Source organism: Lathyrus oleraceus, chromosome 3 (genome assembly GCF_024323335.1).
Source record: "Lathyrus oleraceus cultivar Zhongwan6 chromosome 3, CAAS_Psat_ZW6_1.0, whole genome shotgun sequence".
NCBI lineage: Eukaryota > Viridiplantae > Streptophyta > Magnoliopsida > Fabales > Fabaceae > Lathyrus > Lathyrus oleraceus.
Window position 1 is genome coordinate 411,668,796 of NC_066581.1, and position 22,733 is coordinate 411,691,528.

At 38.9% G+C, this 22,733-nt stretch overlaps 1 non-coding gene across 1 annotated transcript; it reads right to left on the minus strand.

The window, feature by feature from the left end:
* Positions 1–6,253: 6,253 nt before the first annotated feature.
* Positions 6,254–6,325, minus strand: TRNAE-UUC (transfer RNA glutamic acid (anticodon UUC)). The gene has a single exon. It is a non-coding gene; the product is annotated as a tRNA-Glu (tRNA).
* Between the last annotated feature and the right edge of the window lie 16,408 nt (positions 6,326–22,733).

Below are 22,733 nucleotides of genomic sequence, written 5' to 3' on the forward strand. Positions count from 1 at the left end.
TCGAGGTTTGCTGTGTTTAGTGATCATAAGAGTTTGAAGTACTTGTTCGATCAGAAAGAATTGAATATGAGGCAAAGGAGATGGTTGGAATTCTGGAAGGATTATGATTTTGGTTTGAATTATCATCCTGGGAAGGCGAATGTTGTAGTCGATGCATTGAGTAGGAAGTCATTGCATATGTCTATGTTGATGATGCGAGAGTTTGAATTGTTGGAGCAATTTAGGGATTTGAGTTTGGTTTGTGAAGCGACGTCTTCGTGTGTTAAGCTTGGGATGTTGAAGCTTACGTGTGACATTCTTGACGATATTAGAGAGGGTCAGAGGTCAGATTTGAAGTTAGTTGATGTTATGACATTGATTAACCAAGGTAAAGGTGGTGACTTTCGGATTGATGAGAATGGTATCATGAGGTGTCGTGATCGAGTGTGTGTTCCGAATGTTATGGATTTGAGAAAGAGGATTCTTGAGGAAGGGCATAGAAGTGGTCTGAGTATTCATCCTGGTGCTACTAAGATGTATCAAGACTTGAGGAAGATGTTTTGGTGGCAAGGTATGAAGAAGGATGTAGCGGAATTTGTGTATTCATGTTTGACTTGTCAAAAGTCAAAGATTGAACATCAAAAGTCGTCTGGTTTGATGCAATCGTTATCTATTCCCGAGTGGAAGTTGGATAGTATCTCTATGGATTTTGTTTCGGGCTTACCAAGAACATCGAGTAATTGTGAGGCGATTTGGGTCGTTGTGGATAAACTGACGAAGTGTGCTCATTTCATTCCGATGAGAATGGATTATTCGATGGAGAGACTTGCTAAGTTGTATATCGAGAGAATTGTGTGTTTGCATGGTATACCGTCGAGTATTGTTTCGGATAGAGATCCGAGGTTCACTTCGAGATTTTGGGAAGGTTTGCAAAGTGCTTTGGGTAGGAAGTTACGTTTGAGTTCAGCATATCATCCGCAAACTGATGGTCAAATGGAGAGGACTATTCAGTCACTTGAAGATCTTTTGAGGTCTTGTGTTTTGGAACAAGGAGGAAATTGGGATAGTTTCTTGCCTTTAATCGAGTTTACATATAATAACAGTTTCCATTCGAGTATTGGAATGGCACCGTTTGAGGCCCTTTATGGCAGAAGGTATAGAACTCCTTTATGTTGGTACGAATCGGGAGAGAGTGTTGTGGTTAGACCCGAGTTGATTCAAGAGACTACAGATAAGATTAAGATGATTCAAGGGAAGATGAAGGCTTCTCAGAGTCGTCAAAAGAGTTATCATGATAAGAGGAGGAAAGCTCTTGAATTTGAGAAAGACGAGCATGTGTTGCTTCGAGTTACGCCAATAACGGGTGTTGGTAGAGCTTTGAAGTCGCGTAAGTTGACGCCGCGTTTCATTGGTCCTTATCAGATTTTCGAGAGGATAGGTGAAGTGGCATATCGGATTGCATTACCACCATCACTTTCTAATCTTCATGATGTATTCCATGTGTCTCAATTGAGGAAGTACATTGCGGATCCATCGCATGTTGTTCCATTAGATGATGTGCAAGTACGAGATAATTTGACGGTTGATACATCACTTGTGCGGATTGAAGATCGAGAAGTGAAGAAGCTTCGTGGTAAGGAGATTGCTTTGGTAAAAATGATATGGGGCGGAGTCGCCAATGGAAATATTACGTGGGAACTCGAGGATAAGATGAGGGAATCATATCCGGAGTTGTTCGTTTGAGGTAAGTTTTCGAGGACGAAAATCTTTAAGTGGGGGAGAGTTGTAACAACCTATTTTTTTAAGTATTTATTTATTATACTATTATTATGATATTTTAATTTAATTATTTAGAGTGTTAAGTAATTAAGCGGTTGTGAGGTAGTATAATAATGGATTAATTAACTTAATTAGTGTGGGAATTAATTATTTAGTGATATGAGGAAAAATTAAATAATTGAATTAATTAATTAACTTGGTTGCATAGTGAGTGATTAATTATTTAAATTTAAAGAGAGGTATTTAAATATTAGGTATTATTGGGCCTAGTGATTAAATTAGATGATTTAAGCCCAACTAGAATACTATTATAAATAGTAAGAGTGAAGGAAGTGAGAATTAGAATTCACTTGAGCACTGAAGGCAATAGAGAAAGAGGAGAGGAAAAGCGAGAGGAGTCAAGGTTTCCATCAAATTGACAAGGTAAGGGGGGGGGGGGGGAATCCTTATCATTATGGGTTAGTATGATTGGGTCAATGGATAGGAACATGTTTTAGGTTGAAATCCTTAATTGGCATCGTTTGGAATTATTAGGTCTTGATAAATACTCTTGAATTGGGATGATTAAATTATGCTAAAGCTATGAATGAATATATATTTGGATGAGTCATAAATTTATGAACGTGTAGCTTTTTACGGAATCGAAATCGGAGGTCCGGAAGTTCTCCAACGATGAAAAATGCGGGGAAATCTGCATTCTGTTTCGTGTTAGCGCAGGAACAACTTTCTGTTTTGCGTTAACCGGTTTACCCAGGGCGTTAACCGGTTAACACTGTTACGATATTAAAAAAAAATTATATTCTGTCTTGCGTTAACCGGTTAACACTATTAAAAATTGCCAAGAAGCGCATTCTGTTTTGCGTTAACCGATTAACCCAGGGCGTTAACCGGTTAACACTGTTTGAAAAGTGAAAAATTGATATTTAAATATTGTGTGTGTTTTGGAAGGAAATTTATGTGTACATATTTGATGATTGACCTATATTGGTGAATAATATATTGCATGAATGTGTATGTATACTATTTGCGAATTGTGAATGATTTATGGTTATGGATGTGTATATGTAATCGTAATTGATGTGTTGTGATGAATGTGTATATGTACCAATTGTGAGTCATGGTGATATGTGGGATGTTAAGACGGTATATAGATGGTCTTAATTGCATATGTGTTGGTATGTGTGCATTCATTCATAGCATGGTTGACTTCATTGTGGAAGTGGTGAAACTGTGGGTTCACATGAGCAGACGTTGATTCTCAATTGGAATCAGGCGTAGTATTAAGCGGTGATCCTTCATTGGAAACAGACGTAGCAGACGTTAATCCTTAATTGGGATTAGGCGTAGTATTAAGCGGTGATCCTTCATTGGAAACAGACGTAGGGCTTTGGTCTTGTCCAGATCGGAAACGTGGCTTGGATTCTAGATATTGAATCGGAAAACGGTGAAACTTTGAGTTCACATTGAGGTACCACATGCATAGAGTCACATTGTCTTGCATTGAGTCGTCTATAGTTATGTGATCATCGAATGCATGTAGTGATGTGGATGCGATGTACGTTTGAAATATGTGAGATGATTGTTGGTTAATATTATTGACGTGATTATACCAAGTGTGATGAATTCTTAAATTGTGTTTTAATTCATTGTACCTTATTATGCTATTTCATGATGATTTGAATTCTCACCCTTTCTGTTTGAATGTTACCTTTACATGGGTATCGTGCAGATACTACAGAGTAGTATTGCTGGAGTAGGTGGACGGTAGCTCGCTCAAGAATAGCTGGAGAGTTTCCGTATTTAGTTTGCAATTAGGTAATGAGTCAATGCTCTGGTCATGTAACACTGGGTAGATTGGTGGTATTGAACTCGTATCTTATTTTGATATGCTTTATGTCATTAATTGTTTTATTTTATTCGAAGATGATCATGGTATGGGACATGGATCATATTATGAAATACATGAGTATTCTTTATTTTTCGCTGCGAACGCATATTGCTTGAATATTCATGATGAGTGAAATGTGTTATTTTGAATGACAGGTGTATTGTTGGTTTTTGAAAGTTTTAAGTTTCGAAAACGTCGATGTGACGCCCTTTTCTTTATATGCGTGCTTAATTACTCTGATTATATGCTAAATAACTTGGGGTAGAAAAAGGGGTGTTACACTATGCATGTTCATGGGATACCCTGAAGGAGTCAAAGCTTATAGGCTATAGTGCCTAGAGTCGGGTCACAATGTATCACCAGTCGAGATGTATTTTTTAATGAAGATAAGATGGATTTCAAGAAAACTGATGACATTAATTGAAGTGCACAAATACCTGAAGAAGAGATGGAACAAGAAGAGATTCCTGTTGAGGTGAAGCATGTCGATGTTGAATTGCGTATCCTAGATCAAGTTGAAGAAGAAGCACAAGATGCTGAAGATACTGAGGAAGATGAGGAAACTGTCGATGACTACATGTTGGCAAGAGATAGGCCGAGAAGAGTCGTCAAGCCACCTCAAAGACTTGGGTATGCAGATCTCATAGCTTATGCCTTAATCTCTGCAAGTGAGGTTCTAGATGAAGAACCTATAAACTATAAGGAAGTTATGAGGAGTCGAAATAAGACTGAATGGCTGAAGGTCATGGATGATGAGATAAAGTCTCTTCATGATAACCATACTTGGGAACTGATTAAGAAACCTGTTGGAGCCAGGTTAGTCAATTGTAAGTAGATTTTTAAAGTTAAGGCAGAAATCGAAGGATATGTCGACTCTGATTATGCATGTTGCATGGATTCCAGAAAATCTATTTCTGGATATGTGTTCACTATGTTTGACACAATAATTAGTTGGAAAACAACACTTTAAAAGATTGTTGCCTTATCAACCACTGAAATAGAATATATCGTCATCGCTGAAACCGTGAAAGAAGCATTGTGGCATATAAAAAATAATTTTATATGTCGATTATGTTTTTCATATAAAAAGTATAGCCATATCAATGTTAGGTCATAACAAAATTATTTTGTATATATTAAAAATAATAAAGTTATTATTTTTTGTTAATTAAAGATTATATTTTATTGAGTTATTATTAATAAGTGTTTTAGTGTAAAAAAAATTTAAAGAATATATTAATATAATTTTTTATATTAGTTTTCTTTTTTCATATAAAAAATATTAAAAAATATTAAGAATACAATTCAAATTAATAAATAAATATTATAATTAATTACAAACATATTTATATAAAATTTAACAATTAAATTAGAAATAATATGAATGTAATTAATGTAAAAAAATGTGCTTTATTGATAAAAGCAATTATTTAACTTATCATATGAGTTACTTTAAGAAGCTATTCATGCAAGCCCTTGCATGTGATTGTGTCACCTTAACTACCTGAGCAAGTATCTCTTACCTACATGAAAACTTGTTCATTAACTATCTTTGTTATTTCTTACTTTGACTCATTAATTTATAAGATAAAAAGTAATTATTTAACTTATCATGTGAGATTACTTTAAGAAGCTATATGTGATTGGTTTAGCTTAACTACATGACTTGCATGTGATTCTATATGCAAAAATCTATCTAATTATTTGTATCACTAAAAAACATCATATCTAGAACTTTAGTATAAACATTTTCTTACGATAACAAAAAAAATAATTCTAAAAAATTTATATGTTCTTAATTATTAAAAAATACATAATTATAAATGTATTTATGATAACATTTAAATGGAAATAAATAAATATATTTGACAATTAACAAATAATATATTTAGAAGACAAAAATAATTTAGAGTTAATTAATCAATTAACAAATTTGTGTATTATAAATTGTTAGTGTACATTTTTTTAATTTAAAAAGTGTTTTAGTGTAAGTTTTTTAAAAAAGAAAACATATTAACTTAATTTTTTATATTAGTTGTTTTTTCATATCAAAATAGAAATAATTTAATGTCTTTCATTTAATGAAAAGTAATAATATATATTTTTAACACAATAAAAAACAAAGTGTAAAAATAAAGTAAGGTTTCAATACCTTTTGTTTAAACATTTGATTGATTTATTATTAATAAGTGTTTTGTTGTAAATTTTTTTTTAAAAAATATATTAATCTGATCTTTTTTTATATTAGTTCTGTTTTTCTTTAAAAATTTATAAATAATTAAAAAAAAATAAAGTGTAAAAATTAGTTAAATTATTTTATATATATTACAAATCCAATTCAAATTAATAAACAAATATTATAATTAACTACAAACCTTTTTATATAATCTTTTGGCTTATAAACATTTATTTGTAACAAAATTTAACAATTTAATTAGAAATAATATGAATGCCATTAATATAAAAACTTGTGTTTTATAGATAAAGACAATTATTTAAATTATTATGTGAGTTAAGTTACTTTTGTGATTGTGATGTCATCTACAAAATCTATATAAATTTTAAAATGTCCATCCTTAGGAAATTAAACACTATGTAAATAAAAGATTCCGATGCCGGGAATCGAACCCGGGTCTCCTGGGTGAAAGCCAGATATCCTAACCGCTGGACGACATCGGACTGATGTGTCTTTATAACAAAAGCGTTATTATTTATACGTTTTATCATCATAGAATAAATTCCTCATTCATACTATAAGTATAACAGTACTAGTATTATTAGATGTGGAAGGGGTAGTATATGTGAGATTTTAGCTTCGTAATAAAAACTTTCACATGTCTACGTTTTTTTTAATCATATGTCTACGTTTTAATAATTTACTTTTGTTTGTTTTTTATTATACTAAAGCTCAACCTACAAATGAAATGCACTCTCCAGCTCATGAAGAATTCACATCCAATTAATTTTATTTTTAAATTTTTAAAAGATTGAATATACTATTTTCCAATCCAAAATTTGTCTATTTGTTAGTTAACTTTTTAAGGGTACTCGTGAGTATTTTTGTTGAAAAAAATATATATAATTAGCTATACAATTCCATGCAAATTAACCATTACTACTAATATAATAGATCATAACATTGTTAACAAACAAAGGGTGGATTGAGTTGGAAAAAATATTTTTTTGAATCGATCAAATTGTATAAATATAAATTTGATTAAAATATTGTGAAACAATCAGACTCGTACGTTCTTGTAAGTTCGCACGAGTCGCGCAATGTTATATGATTTGAGTAAATAATATTTTATTTAATAGAAATAAAATATTTTAGTTAATAAAAGAAAATATAATTATTAAATGAGTGTATTTATTTAAATTTTAACAAATTTATATATTTGTAGTAGGACATTTGATATAAAATATATTTAAATATAAATGTAAACTGAAAAAAATTATTTAATTAAAAAATAAATAGTGATCAAATAAATTCAATTGTATTAAATAATCATAGAGACCCATGAGATTGGAGAAAGAAAAAAAATTATTACGTTTGATAAATAGAAGTGCGGTGGCGACTCTATCTTGTATGCTTTGCTTTTGATTTAGTCAATAAATCTAAAGGTAATGAATACACCGCTACAGAAAAGTGGCGACTCCACTGGGGAGGAATTCTTTCTTGGTGGGTTTGCCTACTTTTCACACTTGTTGTATTATATTTGTTTATGACATATTTTTGGTGCAATTTGGGATTACTGTATTGATTGTAATGATTGAATTGCTTGATATATCAATTGCTTGCATTGCTTTGGTGATCTCTGTGAGATCAGTTCTATACCCGAACTCGAGTGTACCTTAGGATAGAAGAATGGTATAGTCTCGTCGACTTGTGTGTTGTTATTCCTTAGCAACTTGACTTGCGAGTCCATTCACTTGGTGGAGGTCATGTTGGATTAATGATGTCACACAAGTCATTTGTGGTTAAGCATTATTCTTTCAATATGTGCCATAGAAACCAAGGACCTTAGTTTACCAAGCCCATCTTGGCCTATTTTTAGGACGTAGTGCGGAAGTCATTCAAATGTCAGATTTGATGCGATTGTTACGCGATACTACACTCATAAGAGTCTCTCTTGAGAATATTTTTGGAATACGAGTATTCGTTCCTCCGATAATATTCGAAAGATGGGATGATGACTATGGGAACCTCTTGTAGAACATGTTCGGCAGGTTTAAACCATAGTACACTCCCTTTGGGTGGTTCTTAACCGAGACTCCATGCTCGTGACTCGCAACAAACCCGTGATTCATGGTTGATTTGTTCACACCTTTTTAATATCAATGGAACTTGGGTGTTGATAAGGTGTAAACCATAATCCACCAAAATGGATGATTGATATTAAGGATGGTTGAATCGTTCATATATCGTTAATATCAATGGAACTTGGGTGTTAATAAGGTGTAAACCATAATCCACCAAAATGGATGATTGATATTAAGGATAATATGAGCCATCCCATGACCTTTGTCTGGTGTGCTTTGCTTGATCCTTGAGTGTGATTGTTGCATTCATGCATTCATGCATTCATCTGCATCCATATCATCAGATAAAAAGAAAATTTTCAAGGAACTTAAGGGGTTTATTTGCAAAATTTTCAGATATGGAAAGACTAAAAAGGCATACAAAGAAGTACAGCTTCAGACAACCCGATCTGAAAGAGTTAAGGAATCTGACATCCTATGTACTAGATCCCTTGGGTTTCAAAGCTCGTTTTGGGAAGCTTTTGCCTCTTCTGACTACTCAGGTTGACGAAGGGTTGATGGGTACTTTGGTGCAGTTTTATGATCCTCTGTATCACTGCTTCACTTTTCCAGACTTTCAGCTATTGCCTACCCTTGAGGAGTATGCTCATCTTGTGGGAATTCCTATTCTGGATCAGGTGCCGTTCAGTGGCTTGAAGAGTATCTCTACTTCTCAAGAGATAGCAGACTTGTTTCACATAGATGAATCCTTAGTTAAAGCTCATATGACTACCAAAGGTGGAATTCAAGGTCTCCCTTCTGAGTTCCTCATCGCTCAAGCTACCGTTTAAGGGAAGGCCATGAGTGAGGATGCCTTTGAGGCCATATTTGTACTTCTCATCTATGGATTGGTATTGTTTCCCAACATCGACAAATTTGTGGATGCGAACGCTATTAGGATCTTCTTTGTTCTTAATCCCGTTCCTACTCTGTTGGGTGATACCTATGTCTCTTTGCATCTGAGGAATGCAAAGAGTGGTGGCGCTATTGTGTGCTGTTTGCCTCTGTTGTATAAGTGGTTTATTTCTCACTTACCTCAGACGGTCGCTTTCAAGGAGAACAAGGGATGTCTACGGTGGTCTACGAGACTTATGTCTCTCACTAATGACGATATCTCTTGGTATGATCGTGTATATGATGGTGTCCAGATCATTGACTCTTGTGGTGAATTCTCCAATGTGCCTCTTCTTGGTACATGTGGTGGGATTAGCTACAACCCTATCTTAGCACGTCGTCAGCTTGGGTTCCCCCTAAAGGATAAACCTAATAACATTCTGTTAGAAGGTGTGTTCTTTCAGGAGGGTAAAGATCCCCAAGGCTTGAAGAGCCAGGATGGTTCGCGCTTGGCGTAAGATTCACAAGAAGGGTAGAAGTGAGTTGGGTCCGAAGAACTGCATAGCTTTGGAGCCGTATACTACTTGGGTAAGGAAGAGAGCTTCTGAGTATCTCATGCCTTACGATTATCCGAGACCTACACCTTTGGTTGTGGCTGGGCCTTCAACCCTCCCTAACCAAGGCGTAGAGGAGTTGAGAGATGAAGACCTTTCACGTGCCTGGATCCGTGAAAGAGAAGAGTTGCTTCAACAGCTTAAGGAGAAGGATGCTCTGATCGAGTTCCTCGAGCATCAGGTCATTGATGATCCTGACGATGCATGGACTTCTCTACTTCCTCAGTCTTCCAAGTTCTGGAAAAGAAGGTATGACAGACTCGCCAAAGAGAAAGCGGATATGGAAGCAGCATATGAGAGAGAGGTTAAGAGGCTTCGTGCAGCTTATCTTCCGGCATCCCGAGATTCTAGGGATCCATAGGATGTTTATTTTCCTTTTCTCTTGTAATGATTGACAATGCTGTACTTCTTTCCCAAATATATTTGATGAGATATTTTCCATATGCGAATCAAATGCTTAATATTCAAAATTTGCAAATAATACCCTAAAAGTTCCGTCGAAAATAAAAACAAATCACGTGCACGAGCATTGCATGCATCATTTGCATAAGCAGGTGTTGTTCTCAGCCTCCTGTCCTGTGATCCGACTCTGTGCTCTTCATTTATTTTGAAGACAAGCTGACTCATCGGTACTACACCAGAGCCAACTCTTCCAGATTGATGGATCATCTTGAGCAAGAGAACCGTGAGCTCAAAGAGGAAGTCGCCAGACTGAGTGCTTTGATGGAATCTTTCCTGGTCGCTCAGAATCAGTCGTCTCCAACACCTGCAACTCCTCCCCAGAGGACAGTCATTTCTGAGATTGTCTCCTCTACAGTGCCTGCTGCCAGTGCCCACTTCGTGCCAACAGCCATGCCGTCCGGGTTTCCGTGGGGGATGCCTCCTGGTTTTATACCTGATATTCCTGCGCCAACCTTTGCTTCCATGCCGACATCTAGCCCGGTCCTTGCAATGCCTCCTCCTGTCGTGCATACCATTCCTAGGGTAGACGATACCATCTATCATTCTGAGCCGTCTGAGGGCCCAGATTTTCATGAGAAGATGGATGCGATGAATGACCAATTTCTTGAGCTGCGCAAGGAATTAAAGAATCTTCGAGGAAAGGACCTCTTCGGCAAATCTGCTGCTGAACTTTGTTTAGTTCCCGGTGTGAAAATTCCTGTGAAATTCAAGGTCCCAGACTTTGAGAAGTATAAGGGGAACACCTGCCCGCTCAGCCACCTGGTTATGTATGCCAGGAAAATTTCTACTCAAACGGATAATGATCAGCTACTCATTCATTATTTCCAGGACAATTTGTCCGGTGCTGCACTGCGATGGTATATGAGTTTGGACAGTGCAAACATCCGCTCCTTCAACGATCTTGGCGAGGCCTTCGTCAAGCAGTACAAATACAACATGGATATGGCTCCCGATCGGGATCAACTCAGGGCCATGTCCCAGAAGGACAAAGAGACATTTAAAGAGTACGCCCAGAGGTGGCGAGAGTTGGTATCTCAGATTGTGCCTCCGTTGGAAGAGAAGGAAATGACCAAGATCTTTCTGAAGACCTTGAGTTCATTTTATTATGAGCGGATGATTGCTAGCGCTCCTTCTGAGTTCACCGAGATGGTGAACATGGGGATGCGACTAGAGGAAGGAGTCCGTGAAGGACGTCTGACCAAAGATGAAGGCTCTTCTAGAAAACAATATGGGGCGTTTGCGAAGAAGAAAGATGGAGAGGCACATGAAGTGCAATCCCATGTCAAACCCAGAAGACCCTCCGTGAGGAGGAAGCCTGTGCGTTCAGCCAGCAACCAGCACTAGGTGGCTCATATAGCACCTGTCTTCAGAGACAACAATCAGCAATATCATCATCAGCAACACAATAATCAACAACCATCTCAACAGTATCAACAACAACATCGTCCTCAACAGCAGGCCTACCAGCCTCGCAATAGTAATCAAGCTAGTACGAGTTATAAAAGGAAGAAGATCACTTTCGATCCGATTCCTGTATCATATGCAGAGCTGTATCCCTCTTTGATAGAGCGGAAACTGATTACTCCCAGAGACCCGCCAGCTATACCGGTCAACCCTTAGTGGTGGTATAAGCCTGATTTGCACTGTGTCTATCATTCGGGTGCTTCCGGTCATGATGTGGAGAACTGCTTTCAGCTGAAGACTAAGGTTCAAGACCTTATGAGATGCGGCATTCTGAGCTTTGAGGACACAGGTCCTAATGTTAAGAAGAACCCACTGCCCGAGCATGGGAAGTCAGTTAACATGGTCCAGGGCTGCCCTGGAAATTACAAAGTCAAATATGTCAGCCATATTCGACAGTCATTGGTCGAGTTGCATCGTTTGCTGTGTGATTACAGTCACCTGGAGCACGACCATGACAAATGCCGTATCTGCTCTGTTAATCGTCTGGGCTGTCGCCAAGTGCGGAAAGATCTTTAGGAATTGCTGGATGATGGGACCATTGAGATCCTTCAAAACAGAAATGTTGATGAAGATGAGCCATAGGTTAATGTGATTTCTCCGGTGTTCAGGATCCCTGAGCCTGTTGTCATTCGATATGATGGTAGCAAGCAGAAGGTTTCTCCTACCCTGATCATCAAACCTGCCGGTCCGGTGCCTTATTCTTCCGACAAAGCAATCCCATTCCGATACAATGCTGTTGCTGTTGAAGATGGGAAAGAAGTGCCCTTGCCTTCTCCTTTTGTTGTGAACATTGCTGATGTCAGCGGGTTGACCCGTAGTGGTCATGTGTTTTCTGCACCCCCGAAGCCTCAGGCTGTTGCTGACTTTGTTGAGCGTCCGGTTGGGAATGCTGTGAATTCTCCGAACCCGACACGTGTTGTTAAACCCTCCTCCGTACAAAAGACTCCTGCTTCTGTTGGCCCAAGTGGCAATTCGAAAGAAGACTGTGATGAGATGCTGAGGCTCATCAAGAAGAGTGAGTACAATGTTGTAGACCAGCTTCTACAAACACCATCCAAGATCTCCGTGTTATCGTTGCTCCTGAATTCAGAACCGCACAGAGAGGCTTTGCAGAAAGTCTTGGATGTAGCTTATGTTGATCACGACGTCATTATAGAACAGTTTGACAGTATTGTTGCAAATATTATTGCTTGCAACACTTTGAGTTTCTGTGACTCTGATCTCCCTGAGGAGGGAAGAGTGTAACACCCCGATATTAATAAAATAATTATTTAAATTGAGTTAATAATATATTTATTAATTTAATTAAATAATTGGAAATTTTATTATTATTATTATTGGATTATTATTATTATTGGAAAATATATATAAGTTGGAAATAAGGAAAAGAGCCCATTTGGAGTAAAAAGAGTTTTTACGTGAAGCAGAGAAGCGATCGTGAAAGAGGAAAAGGGCAAAGAGGCAGAGCAAGAGGAAGAAGGTTGGAGAAGAGAAAGCTTGAAGCTCAAAGATTTGCCGGATTAATCAGGTAAGGGGGGTTTATCGTCGTTTAATGGGTATTATGGGTTAGCATGTAATGGGTAGTGATAAACCGTTGAATTGACCCTAATTGGGATTTGTTGAATGCTGAAAATTGTGATGGATATGTTGTGTAAAAACTGAAATTTGAACCTGTAATTGAGTGTGTTGTAATTTCCCTAACGTATATCTTTTTACGGAATTGGAATCGGAGGTCCGGAAGTCCTCCAACGGCGGAAAATGCGGGGAATTCTGCATTCTGCCTTGTGTTAGCGCAGGAACAGCCTCTGTCTTGCGTTAACCGGTTAACCCAGGGTGTTAACCGGTTAACACTGTGTTGAACTGTGAAATTATTGCTGTTTTGTCTGCGTTAACCGGTTAACCCAGGGTGTTAACCGGTTAACACTGTTGTGATTGCTGAGAGATTGCTGTTTGTGCTGCGTTAACCGGTTAACCCAGGGCGTTAACCGGTTAACGCTGTTAAGTTTTAGGACAGGAGGCGTGTTGTGCTGCGTTAACCGGTTAACCCAGGGCGTTAACCGGTTAACACTGTTGCAGAGTGGAAAATTGGGGTTTTAAATGTTGTGTGCCTATTTGAGGGTTGGCCTATGTTGGCCTATGATGTAACAGGGATTAATTCCCGCTGTTTGAGCAGTATAGGTATTAGTAGAGTGTGCTAATACTGTGTTCAATTATTTGACATGATATGATGTTTTGATACATGTGTTGGTGATGTTTGATGGTATGCATAATGTTGTGAATGTACATGTTATGTATGCAATTGTAATTGGACTGTTGTATGGCTTAGAGTGTGAGCATATGTCCATTGTGGATTTTGTTGTTGATGTTGCATTGCTAGATGATTAGCTTGCATAGCATAGCCTTCGGGGCTGTAGCTAATTCCCATGGTGAGGAATTAGTGAGTGAATCATTGTGGATTTGTTGTTGATGTTTGCATGCTAGATGATTAGTGTGCATAGCATAGCCTTCGGGGCTGTAGCTAATTCCCATGGTGAGGAATTAGTGAGTGAGTCATTAGATCTCAAATGAGTGGGACTAGTGAGCTTAGTAGCCGTATCTGGATTTGATCGGTGAGCTTGAACTAGATGTTCAAGAATAGTCGGTACCGCATGTGTGGAGTCTCATTGCATAATGTATGTATGGCGTATAATATGAATGGATGTATTCCAATATTATACGTGTGTTTGTGTTATTATGGAGTATGATTTGAGATTATACTTGTGTTTTATGTTGGTGTTGAGTATGATGTTGAGCTGATGTGCTGTTACTGATCGTATGTTGTGATTAGGGTGATTAATGTGTCAAATTACTTAACATGACATGAGATTTTATAATGCTTATTATATCGATGGAGGAACTCACCCTTACAACTATTTTTCAGGTAACGAGAAATGAGTTGAGTAGAAGCGAATGCTTGGAGACTAGTGTAGTCTCCTTAGTGGGTCATGCTCTGATAGATGTAACATCGGGAGGGAACCTTTTTATTATGTTGTTAATGATTGTTGAACCAGTTTACATGTAGTATGTTACATGTTTTGATTGATTTGATTTATATCCGCTGCGATTTATGCAAATGTTTAATTGATTAAATAAAGAGCATGACAGTTATTTTGGAACATGGTGTGAATGATTGTGTGACACCCTTAACTGCATAATTACTCTGATGTATGTTGTTATTTTTTTTAAATATTTGGGGTATTTTAGAAGGGTGTTACATTAGTGGTATCAGAGCATAGTCGGTCGAGTCGAGTCGTAATTATTCTGTTTCCCCTGTACGGTATAGGTGTTGTGTAACCCTATCAGTACTCATTGTTTTAGTTTGTTTGGGTTTTCAGAATAGAGATGGCTGGAAGAGGTAGAGATGATGCTGCGATTGCTGAGGCTCTGGGTATGCTAGCTGGAGTACTTGGAGAGAATCCGAATGTGGTGGGAATGGGAGCTGCTCGTCAACTGAGTGAGTTCCAGAAGAACAATCCTCCAATGTTCAAGGGAGCATACGATCCAGATGGCGCTCAGAAGTGGTTGAAGGAGATAGAGAGAATCTTCCGAGTGACTGAGTGTGTCGATAATCAGAAGGTCAGGTTCGGTACGCATATGTTGTCAGAAGAAGCAGATGATTGGTGGGTTGCTACCCGCACTGAGTTGGAAACTGCTGGGAATGCTGAAGTCACTTGGGCTGTGTTCAGAGAGAGATTCCTGAGGAAGTACTTTCCAGAAGATGTCAGAGGAAAGAAAGAGATAGAGTTCTTAGAGTTGAAGCAGGGTAACAAGTCTGTTACTGAGTATGCTGTTAAGTTCACAGAGCTGTCGAAGTATTACACTCCCTATAATGAGGCTGCTGGAGAATTTTCGAAATGTGTGAAGTTTGAGAACGGGTTACGTCCCGAGATCAAGCAGGCTATTGGATACCAACGAATCAGAGTGTTTTCTGACTTGGTTGACTATTGCAGGATTTTTGAACAGGATTCCAAAGCCAGAGCAGAGAGCTATCAACAGAGAGTTGATAGGAAAGGCAAGAATCAGAATGATCGTGGAAAACCGTATGCAGTTGGCAAAGGTTTCCAGAAGCAGAGTGGGATGAAGAGGCCTAGTGGGGGAGACTCTAGTGCCCCTGTTAAGTGTTATAGATGTGGTCGGGCTGGACATCGTGTCCATGAGTGTACCAGTGCTGAGATGAAGTGTTTCAAGTGCGGAAAAGGTGGTCATTTGGCTGCAGAGTGTCGGTTGAAGACTGTAACTTGTTTCAACTGTGGAGAGTTGGGTCATATCAGTCCACAGTGTCCTAAGCCGAAGAGAGAGAATCAGTCAGGAGGCAAGGTCTTTGCTTTATCGGGTTCTGAGACTTCTGCAGATGATCGTTTGATCCGAGGTACGTGTTATATTAATGGCTTTCCTCTTGTAGCTATTATTGACACCGGTGCTACTCATTCCTTTATATCTTTGGATTGTGCTGTGAAACTTAAGTTAGAGATATCTGAGATGTATGGTAGTATGGTGATTGATACTCCTGCAAAGGGTTCAGTGACTACTACTTCAGTTTGCTTGAGCTGTCCTTTGAGTATTTTTGGTAGAGATTTTGGGATAGACCTTGTGTGTCTTCCACTAGTGCAGATTGACGTTATCTTGGGTATGAACTGGTTGGTGTTTAACTGAGTTTCTATCAACTGTTTTGATAAGACTGTGATATTTCCTGAGATTGAAGGAGGAAAGAGTTTGTTTCTATCAGCCATGCAGGTGAATGAAGAAGTAGTAGATGGGGCAGAGCTGTTTATGCTGTTAGCAACTTTGGAGGCTAAAGATAAACTGGCGATTTGTGATCTAGCCGTGGTGTGTGATTTTCCTGATGTGTTTCCAGAAGAAGTGAATGAATTACCGCCAGAGCGTGAAGTTGAGTTCTCGATTGATTTGGTACCTGGTACTAGACCGATATCGATGGCTCCGTATCGTATGTCTGCTGTTGAGTTGGCGGAATTGAAGAGTCAGCTGGAAGATCTGTTGGATAAGAAATTTATTCGTCCGCGTGTGTCACCGTGGGGTGCACCAGTGTTGTTGGTTAAGAAGAAAGAAGGTACTATGAGGTTGTGTGTGGACTACAGGCAACTGAATAAAGTGACGATCAAGAATCGGTATCCTTTGCCGAGGATTGATGATTTGATGGATCAGTTGGTTGGTGCGAGTGTGTTCAGCAAGATAGATTGAGATCTGGGTATCATCAGATACGTGTGAAAACTGAGGATATTCAGAAGACTGCTTTCAGAACAAGGTATGGACATTATGAGTATTCTGTAATGCCTTTTGGTGTGACTAATGCGCCTGGAGTATTTATGGAGTATATGAATAGGATTTTCCATCCGTACCTAGATAAGTTTGTGGTGGTGTTTATTGATGACATTTTGGTGTATTCGAAATCTGAAGAAGAGCATGCTGAGCATTTGAGAGTGGTTTTAGAAGTCCTACGAGAAAAGAAGTTATTTGCTAAACTATCCAAGTGTGAATTTTGGTTAGAAGAGGTTAGTTTTCTTGGTCATGTGATTTCAAGAGGTGGTGTTGCTGTTGATCCTTCTAAGATAGAAGCGGTGTCTAAGTGGGAAGCTCCGAAGTCTGTTGCTGAGATTCGAAGTTTCCTTGGATTGGCGGGTTATTATAGGAAGTTCATTGAGGGATTTTCTAAGTTGGCGTTACCGTTGACGATGTTGACTAGAAAGGGGCAAGCATTTGTTTGGGACTCAAAATGTGAAGAAGGTTTCCAAGAGTTAAAGAGAAGGTTGACTACTGCTCCTATTCTGATATTACCGAGTCCGTCGGAATCATTTGAAGTTTACTGTGATGCTTCATTGTTGGGTTTAGGTGGTGTGTTGATGCAGAATAAGCAGGTTATAGCTTATGCTTCGAGACAACTGAGGGTTCATGAGAGGAACTATCCGACACACGATTTAGAGTTGGCAGCTGTGGTATTTGTTCTGAAGTTGTGGAGGCATTACTTGTACGGGTCGAGATTTGAGGTTTTCAGTGACCATAAAAGTTTAAAGTATTTGTTCGATCAGAAAGAACTGAATATGAGACAGAGGAGATGGTTAGAATTTCTGAAGGATTATGACTTTGGTTTGAATTACCATCCGGGTAAAGCAAATGTAGTGGCTGATGCGTTGAGTCGGAAATCATTGCATATGTCTATGTTAATGGTTAAGGAATTGGATTTAATTGAGCAGTTTAGAGACTTGAGTTTGGTGTGTGAAAGTACTCACAATAGTGTTAAATTGGGAATGTTGAAGTTAACAAGTGGTATTCTGGATGAGATCAGAGAGGGCCAGAAATCCGATGTGTTTTTGGTTGATAAGTTGACTTTAGTGAATCAAGGCCAAGGTGGTGAATTCAGAGTTGATGAGAATGGTGTTTTGAAATTTGGTAATCGGGTGTGTATTCCGGATGTTATCGAACTTAAGAAGAGTATTCTTGAAGAAGGACATCGTAGTGGCCTGAGTATTCATCCTGGAGCTACGAAGATGTATCATGATTTGAAAAAGTTATTTTGGTGGCAGGGAATGAAGAAAGAAATTGCGAGTTTTGTTTATTCCTGTTTGACTTGTCAGAAGTCAAAGATTGAGCATCAGAAGCCGTCTGGGCTAATGCAACCGTTGGCTATTCCAGAGTGGAAGTGGGATAGTATCAGTATGGATTTTGTTTCTGGTTTGCCGAGGACAAATAAGAATTTTGAAGCCATTTGGGTGATTGTTGACAGGTTGACAAAATCGGCTCATTTCATTCCGATCAGAATGGATTATCCGTTAGAGAGATTAGCTGAGTTGTATATTGAGAAGGTTGTAAGTTTGCATGGTATTCCGTCGAGTATTGTTTCGGACAGAGATCCTAGATTTACATCGAAGTTCTGGGAAGGTTTGCAGAGGGCTTTGGGAACTAAGCTGAGATTGAGTTCTGCATATCATCCGCAGACTGATGGTCAGACTGAGAGGACGATTCAGTCACTGGAGGATCTTTTGAGGGCTTGTGTTTTGGAAAAAGGAGGTACTTGGGATTGTTATTTGCCTTTGATTGAGTTTACCTACAACAATAGTTTTCATTCGAGCATTGGTATGGCACCGTTTGAAGCTTTGTATGGTAGGAGATGTCGGACACCTTTATGTTGGTATGAGTCCGGTGAGAGTGCTGTGGTTGGACCGGAGATTGTTCAACAAACTACGGAAAAGATTAAGATGATTCAGGAGAAGATGAGAATTGCTCAGAGTCGTCAGAAGAGTTATCATGACAAGAGGAGGAAGTCACTTGAGTTCCAAGAGGGAGATCATGTGTTTCTTCGTGTCACTCCGATAACTGGTGTTGGTCGAGCTTTGAAGTCGAAGAAGTTGACACCTCGATTTATTGGTCCTTATCAGATTTTGGAGAGGATAGGGGAAGTAGCCTATCGTATCGCTTTACCGCCGTCGCTGGCGAATTTGCATGAGGTTTTTCATGTGTCTCAGTTGAGGAGGTACATTCATGATCCGTCGCATGTAGTCCAAGTAGATGATGTACAGGTGAGAGATAACCTGACTGTTGAAACATCACCTATGAGGATCGAGGATCGAGAGTTGAAGCAGTTGCGAGGTAAAGAGATTGCCTTGGTGAAGGTAGCTTGGGGAGGACCAGCAGGTGGCAATGTGACTTGGGAACTGGAGAGTCAGATGAAGGAGTCTTATCCGGAGTTATTCGCTTGAGGTATGTTTTCGAGGACGAAAACTCTTTTAGTGGGGGAGAGTTGTAACACCCCGATATTAATAAAATAATTATTTAAATTGAGTTAATAATATATTTATTAATTTAATTAAATAATTGGAAATTTTATTATTATTATTATTGGATTATTATTATTATTGGAAAATATATATAAGTTGGAAATAAGGAAAAGAGCCCATTTGGAGTAAAAAGAGTTTTTACGTGAAGCAGAGAAGCGATCGTGAAAGAGGAAAAGGGCAAAGAGGCAGAGCAAGAGGAAGAAGGTTGGAGAAGAGAAAGCTTGAAGCTCAAAGATTTGCCGGATTAATCAGGTAAGGGGGGTTTATCGTCGTTTAATGGGTATTATGGGTTAGCATGTAATGGGTAGTGATAAACCGTTGAATTGACCCTAATTGGGATTTGTTGAATGCTGAAAATTGTGATGGATATGTTGTGTAAAAACTGAAATTTGAACCTGTAATTGAGTGTGTTGTAATTTCCCTAACGTATAGCTTTTTACGGAATTGGAATCGGAGGTCCGGAAGTCCTCCAACGGCGGAAAATGCGGGGAATTCTGCATTCTGCCTTGTGTTAGCGCAGGAACAACCTCTGTCTTGCGTTAACCGGTTAACCCAGGGTGTTAACCGGTTAACACTGTGTTGAACTGTGAAATTATTGCTGTTTTGTCTGCGTTAACCGGTTAACCCAGGGTGTTAACCGGTTAACACTGTTGTGATTGCTGAGAGATTGCTGTTTGTGCTGCGTTAACCGGTTAACCCAGGGCGTTAACCGGTTAACGCTGTTAAGTTTTAGGACAGGAGGCGTGTTGTGCTGCGTTAACCGGTTAACCCAGGGCGTTAACCGGTTAACACTGTTGCAGAGTGGAAAATTGGGGTTTTAAATGTTGTGTGCCTATTTGAGGGTTGACCTATGTTGGCCTATGATGTAACAGGGATTAATTCCCGCTGTTTGAGCAGTATAGGTATTAGTAGAGTGTGCTAATACTGTGTTCAATTATTTGACATGATATGATGTTTTGATACATGTGTTGGTGATGTTTGATGGTATGCATAATGTTGTGAATGTACATGTTATGTATGCAATTGTAATTGGACTGTTGTATGGCTTAGAGTGTGAGCATATGTCCATTGTGGATTTTGTTGTTGATGTTGCATTGCTAGATGATTAGCTTGCATAGCATAGCCTTCGGGGCTGTAGCTAATTCCCATGGTGAGGAATTAGTGAGTGAATCATTGTGGATTTGTTGTTGATGTTTGCATGCTAGATGATTAGTGTGCATAGCATAGCCTTCGGGGCTGTAGCTAATTCCCATGGTGAGGAATTAGTGAGTGAGTCATTAGATCTCAAATGAGTGGGACTAGTGAGCTTAGTAGCCGTATCTGGATTTGATCGGTGAGCTTGAACTAGATGTTCAAGAATAGTCGGTACCGCATGTGTGGAGTCTCATTGCATAATGTATGTATGGCGTATAATATGAATGGATGTATTCCAATATTATACGTGTGTTTGTGTTATTATGGAGTATGATTTGAGATTATACTTGTGTTTTATGTTGGTGTTGAGTATGATGTTGAGCTGATGTGCTGTTACTGATCGTATGTTGTGATTAGGGTGATTAATGTGTCAAATTACTTAACATGACATGAGATTTTATAATGCTTATTATATCGATGGAGGAACTCACCCTTACAACTATTTTTCAGGTAACGAGAAATGAGTTGAGTAGAAGCGAATGCTTGGAGACTAGTGTAGTCTCCTTAGTGGGTCATGCTCTGATAGATGTAACATCGGGAGGGAACCTTTTTATTATGTTGTTAATGATTGTTGAACCAGTTTACATGTAGTATGTTACATGTTTTGATTGATTTGATTTATATCCGCTGCGATTTATGCAAATGTTTAATTGATTAAATAAAGAGCATGACAGTTATTTTGGAACATGGTGTGAATGATTGTGTGACACCCTTAACTGCATAATTACTCTGATGTATGTTGTTATTTTTTTTATTAAATATTTGGGGTATTTTAGAAGGGTGTTACATTAGTGGTATCAGAGCATAGTCGGTCGAGTCGAGTCGTAATTATTCTGTTTCCCCTGTACGGTATAGGTGTTGTGTAACCCTATCAGTACTCATTGTTTTAGTTTGTTTGGGTTTTCAGAATAGAGATGGCTGGAAGAGGTAGAGATGATGCTGCGATTGCTGAGGCTCTGGGTATGCTAGCTGGAGTACTTGGAGAGAATCCGAATGTGGTGGGAATGGGAGCTGCTCGTCAACTGAGTGAGTTCCAGAAGAACAATCCTCCAATGTTCAAGGGAGCATACGATCCAGATGGCGCTCAGAAGTGGTTGAAGGAGATAGAGAGAATCTTCCGAGTGACTGAGTGTGTCGATAATCAGAAGGTCAGGTTCGGTACGCATATGTTGTCAGAAGAAGCAGATGATTGGTGGGTTGCTACCCGCACTGAGTTGGAAACTGCTGGGAATGCTGAAGTCACTTGGGCTGTGTTCAGAGAGAGATTCCTGAGGAAGTACTTTCCAGAAGATGTCAGAGGAAAGAAAGAGATAGAGTTCTTAGAGTTGAAGCAGGGTAACAAGTCTGTTACTGAGTATGCTGTTAAGTTCACAGAGCTGTCGAAGTATTACACTCCCTATAATGAGGCTGCTGGAGAATTTTCGAAATGTGTGAAGTTTGAGAACGGGTTACGTCCCGAGATCAAGCAGGCTATTGGATACCAACGAATCAGAGTGTTTTCTGACTTGGTTGACTATTGCAGGATTTTTGAACAGGATTCCAAAGCCAGAGCAGAGAGCTATCAACAGAGAGTTGATAGGAAAGGCAAGAATCAGAATGATCGTGGAAAACCGTATGCAGTTGGCAAAGGTTTCCAGAAGCAGAGTGGGATGAAGAGGCCTAGTGGGGGAGACTCTAGTGCCCCTGTTAAGTGTTATAGATGTGGTCGGGCTGGACATCGTGTCCATGAGTGTACCAGTGCTGAGATGAAGTGTTTCAAGTGCGGAAAAGGTGGTCATTTGGCTGCAGAGTGTCGGTTGAAGACTGTAACTTGTTTCAACTGTGGAGAGTTGGGTCATATCAGTCCACAGTGTCCTAAGCCGAAGAGAGAGAATCAGTCAGGAGGCAAGGTCTTTGCTTTATCGGGTTCTGAGACTTCTGCAGATGATCGTTTGATCCGAGGTACGTGTTATATTAATGGCTTTCCTCTTGTAGCTATTATTGACACCGGTGCTACTCATTCCTTTATATCTTTGGATTGTGCTGTGAAACTTAAGTTAGAGATATCTGAGATGTATGGTAGTATGGTGATTGATACTCCTGCAAAGGGTTCAGTGACTACTACTTCAGTTTGCTTGAGCTGTCCTTTGAGTATTTTTGGTAGAGATTTTGGGATAGACCTTGTGTGTCTTCCACTAGTGCAGATTGACGTTATCTTGGGTATGAACTGGTTGGTGTTTAACTGAGTTTCTATCAACTGTTTTGATAAGACTGTGATATTTCCTGAGATTGAAGGAGGAAAGAGTTTGTTTCTATCAGCCAGGCAGGTGAATGAAGAAGTAGTAGATGGGGCAGAGCTGTTTATGCTGTTAGCAACTTTGGAGGCTAAAGATAAACTGGCGATTTGTGATC